This window comes from Schistocerca piceifrons, unplaced genomic scaffold, assembly GCF_021461385.2.
Source record: "Schistocerca piceifrons isolate TAMUIC-IGC-003096 unplaced genomic scaffold, iqSchPice1.1 HiC_scaffold_1387, whole genome shotgun sequence".
Classification (NCBI taxonomy): domain Eukaryota; kingdom Metazoa; phylum Arthropoda; class Insecta; order Orthoptera; family Acrididae; genus Schistocerca; species Schistocerca piceifrons.
In genome coordinates, this window is record NW_025727221.1 from 32,501 (window position 1) to 37,500 (window position 5,000).

General features: G+C 62.4%; 1 pseudogene; it reads left to right on the plus strand.

Annotated features, from left to right (window-relative positions):
* The window catches only part of LOC124733289, a 7,960-nt pseudogene that overhangs the window by 734 nt on the left and 2,226 nt on the right, over window positions 1-5,000 (plus strand).

Sequence of the window (5,000 nt, forward strand, 5' to 3'; positions counted from 1 at the left end):
GCGGTATATCTGGAGGAGTCGATTCGCCCCTTTGGGCGCTCGGGCTCCCGGCAAGCGCGCGCGGTTCTTCCCGGATGACGGACCTACCTGGCCCGGCCCCGGACCCGCGCCGCTGTTGGCTCGGGATGCTCTCGGGCGGAATAATCGCTCCCGTCAGCGGCGCTTCAGCTTTGGACAATTTCACGACCCGTCTTGAAACACGGACCAAGGAGTCTAACATGTGCGCGAGTCATTGGGCTGTACGAAACCTAAAGGCGTAATGAAAGTGAAGGTCTCGCCTTGCGCGGGCCGAGGGAGGATGGGGCTTCCCCGCCCTTCACGGGGCGGCGGCCTCCGCACTCCCGGGGCGTCTCGTCCTCATTGCGAGGTGAGGCGCACCTAGAGCGTACACGTTGGGACCCGAAAGATGGTGAACTATGCCTGGCCAGGACGAAGTCAGGGGAAACCCTGATGGAGGTCCGTAGCGATTCTGACGTGCAAATCGATCGTCGGAGCTGGGTATAGGGGCGAAAGACTAATCGAACCATCTAGTAGCTGGTTCCCTCCGAAGTTTCCCTCAGGATAGCTGGTGCTCGTACGAGTCTCATCCGGTAAAGCGAATGATTAGAGGCCTTGGGGCCGAAACGACCTCAACCTATTCTCAAACTTTAAATGGGTGAGATCTCCGGCTTGCTTGATATGCTGAAGCCGCGAGCAAACGACTCGGATCGGAGTGCCAAGTGGGCCACTTTTGGTAAGCAGAACTGGCGCTGTGGGATGAACCAAACGCCGAGTTAAGGCGCCCGAATCGACGCTCATGGGAAACCATGAAAGGCGTTGGTTGCTTAAGACAGCAGGACGGTGGCCATGGAAGTCGGAATCCGCTAAGGAGTGTGTAACAACTCACCTGCCGAAGCAACTAGCCCTGAAAATGGATGGCGCTGAAGCGTCGTGCCTATACTCGGCCGTCAGTCTGGCAGTCATGGCCGGTCCTTGCGGCCGGCCGCGAAGCCCTGACGAGTAGGAGGGTCGCGGCGGTGGGCGCAGAAGGGTCTGGGCGTGAGCCTGCCTAGAGCCGCCGTCGGTGCAGATCTTGGTGGTAGTAGCAAATACTCCAGCGAGGCCCTGGAGGGCTGACGCGGAGAAGGGTTTCGTGTGAACAGCCGTTGCACACGAGTCAGTCGATCCTAAGCCCTAGGAGAAATCCGATGTTGATGGGGGCCGTCATAGCATGATGCGCTTTGTGCTGGCCCCCGTTGGGCGAAAGGGAATCCGGTTCCTATTCCGGAACCCGGCAGCGGAACCGATACAAGTCGGGCCCCTCTTTTAGAGATGCTCGTCGGGGTAACCCAAAAGGACCCGGAGACGCCGTCGGGAGATCGGGGAAGAGTTTTCTTTTCTGCATGAGCGTTCGAGTTCCCTGGAATCCTCTAGCAGGGAGATAGGGTTTGGAACGCGAAGAGCACCGCAGTTGCGGCGGTGTCCCGATCTTCCCCTCGGACCTTGAAAATCCGGGAGAGGGCCACGTGGAGGTGTCGCGCCGGTTCGTACCCATATCCGCAGCAGGTCTCCAAGGTGAAGAGCCTCTAGTCGATAGAATAATGTAGGTAAGGGAAGTCGGCAAATTGGATCCGTAACTTCGGGATAAGGATTGGCTCTGAGGATCGGGGCGTGTCGGGCTTGGTCGGGAAGTGGGTCAGCGCTAACGTGCCGGGCCTGGGCGAGGTGAGTGCCGTAGGGGTGCCGGTAAGTGCGGGCGTTTAGCGCGGGCGTGGTCTGCTCTCGCCGTTGGTCGGCCTCGTGCTGGCCGGCGGTGCAGGATGCGCGCGCCTGCGCGGCGTTCGCGCCCCGGTGCTTCAACCTGCGTGCAGGATCCGAGCTCGGTCCCGTGCCTTGGCCTCCCACGGATCTTCCTTGCTGCGAGGCCGCGTCCGCCTTAGCGTGCTCCTCCGGGGGCGCGCGGGTGCGCGGATTCTCTTCGGCCGCCATTCAACGATCAACTCAGAACTGGCACGGACTGGGGGAATCCGACTGTCTAATTAAAACAAAGCATTGCGATGGCCCTAGCGGGTGTTGACGCAATGTGATTTCTGCCCAGTGCTCTGAATGTCAACGTGAAGAAATTCAAGCAAGCGCGGGTAAACGGCGGGAGTAACTATGACTCTCTTAAGGTGGCCAAGTGGCGGCGGTGTGGCTGCATCCGGACTTGGCTTTTCGAAGTGCGGTCTTGATGTAGTCGTGCTGCTGCTGCGAGGTGCCTTCCTTGGGTTATAGTTACAGGGAGAGTGATGCGCAATACATGGGCCTAGCCCTCTTAGCCTCTCCTCTCCTGCGGTCTTCTCCCCTTCTCGTGGGCCCGCTGATTTTCGCAGAGTGGAAGACCGCACCAGGGGCTTGGGGGGGTTACCAGCCCCCCCTCGCATTATCCCTTTATAGTTGGGGGCAGCCGACAAGAAACAAGAGATGGTGGCCCTTCCGCTGAAGGTGCCACCCCAGCTACCCCAGCACCTATCCGGCCAACCGGCCGTAACGAAAATGCGATAGTTTGTGTAGCTCCCTTTGCTTGCAGTGAGTGCCACCGCACTTTTACCACGAAGAACGGTCTCGGGGTCCATCGCCGCCGCCAACACCCTGCGGCCGCCAACGCTGAGATCGTGACGGAGAGGCATCGCGCGAGGTGGACGGAGGAAGAAGTCCTGTCGCTCGCCAAGGCAGAGGCCGAACTGTTCCTTGAGAGGGACGCCCGGTTCTTCTTTGTAAATCAAGAACTTACCAGGATGTTCCCCGACCGAACGCTTGAGGCAATCAAGTGCCGACGGCGGCAAGCTGCCCACAAGCAGCTTGTCCGCCAATTCATGGAGGCACTTGAGATCGGTCGGGGCGAAGAGCCGGCGTCCCGCCGTGGAGCAGCGAGCTCGCTGCCTGACGCGGGCGAGGCCGCTGCGCCGCCCGTCGACGCAGCCGAGGACTTCGCGGCCGACACCACCGGGCCGCCGCCGGAGGGGCCGACTGACGCCGCCATCTGGGAGCATCTGGCGGGGCTACCTGCTTCCGCCCAGCGTTTCTCTGCCCTGGATCGAGTCATTGGTCTGGGGCGGGGCACGCCGCCCGATGTCATCCTGGGCATGCTCCCGGATGCCCTTGCGTCGGTCGGGTCCAGGGGGGAGAGGTCGATCACCAGGACACAGCGGCCGCGCCAATCATCCAAGCGGCCGCCTGCCGCCCCGCCGCTGCAGAAGCGCAAGCGGCGCCGCTGGGAATACGCGCGCACACAGGACGCCTTCCGTAGGTCGCGTGCACGTTGCGTGCGCGGCTTGCTGGACGGCACCCTGCTGCAGCCGCCACCCGACATCCCCGGTCTGCTGGACTTCTGGGCGGACCTCTTCACGAAGAAGCCGATCTCCACCGCCGGCTTCATCCGTGACCGCCCTCTCCCGCACTCGGAGCCTGTCGCTCCTGAGTGCCTATGGGGGCCGGTCACACGTGAGGAGGTCGCTGCTGCCTTGCCGCCCAGGGGATCGGCAGCCGGGCCGGACGGCCTGACTCCAGCGGAGCTGCGGCGCCTGCCGCATGAAGTCCTGGTGAAACTCTTGAACCTCTTCCTCCTGGCCCGCGCCCTCCCCGAGCGTCTGCTTCGCGCCCGGACGTCACTTCTCCCCAAAACGGCTGCACCAACATCCCCCGCTGACTTTCGCCCCATTACGGTCTGCTCGGTGTTGGCGCGGACCTTTCACAAGGTTCTCGCGTCACGCCTGATGCGTGCATGTGCTGTGGACGAACGTCAGCGGGCATTCATCCCCCGGGATGGGATGTTGGAAAACACCTTCATCTTGGACACTGCCCTCACCGACGCAGTCCGCTCCTGTCGCTCTGTTTTTGTGGCATCGATCGACGTCTCTAAAGCGTTCGATTCGGTGGACCATGCTGCCCTCCGCCCCGTGCTGAGGGCTCATGGCCTGCCGGATTGCTTTATTGAGTACGTCGAAAGGTGTTACGAGGGTAGCACGACAGTGATAGCGGGCGGCGCCGACGTGGGCGTGCCCCTGCAGCCGGCTAGGGGTGTGCGTCAGGGTGACCCCCTCTCCCCCCTCCTTTTCAATTTTGCGGTGGACTATGTTTTGAGTCAACTTCCCTCCCACATCGGAGCTCGGATCCTTGGTCGCAGAGTTAACGCTGCGGCCTTCGCAGATGACGTCCTGCTTTTTGCATCGACCGCGAGGGGATTGCAGTCCCTCATCGACGCAGCCGTCGCAGCCCTCGCCCATCTGGGGCTGCAGATCAACGCCCGGAAGTGTTTCACCCTCGCCTTAGTCGCGTCTGGGCGCGACAAGAAGGTGAAGGTCGACGCCGACGTTACCTTCAAAGCGGGCAACGCCACCGTGCCCGCCCTACGTGTGGGTGAAACCTTCCGGTACCTGGGACTGCAATTCTCCACCGCGGGTCGCTGCGTTTTCAACCCACGACGTCACCTGGTGGAGCAGCTGGACGTCATCTCCCGAGCTCCGCTCAAGCCGCAACAGCGCCTCCACGCCCTCACCACCGTACTTCTGCCTGGCCTGTACCATGGGCTGGCCCTCAGCCGCACCCGAGTGGGTGCGTTGAAAGCGGCAGATGTGACCATCCGTGCCGCCGTCAGGAGATGGTTCCGCCTTCCGGCGGACACTCCCCTGGGCTACTTCCACGCTCCTGTAGCCCAGGGAGGCCTCGGCATCCCATCATGCCGATGGATGGGGCCAACACTTCGCCGGTCCCGTCTCCTGGCGCTGAAGAGGATTGGGCCAGCCGCCGACGGTGCAGGCCGGGACGAGGTGCAGCGTGAGATTGAGGCGCTGGAGCGGCATCTTATGTGGGAGGGCCACCTCCTCAAATCGTCGACGCAGGTTGGAGAGATGTGGGCCGCGCGCCTGCACGTTGCCTTTGACGGTGCGGCGCTGTCATCTTCCGCCGCCGTCAAGGGGCAACACCAGTGGGTCGCTGACACCAGTCGCCTGCTATCTGGGCGTAACTTCATCGACGCTCTC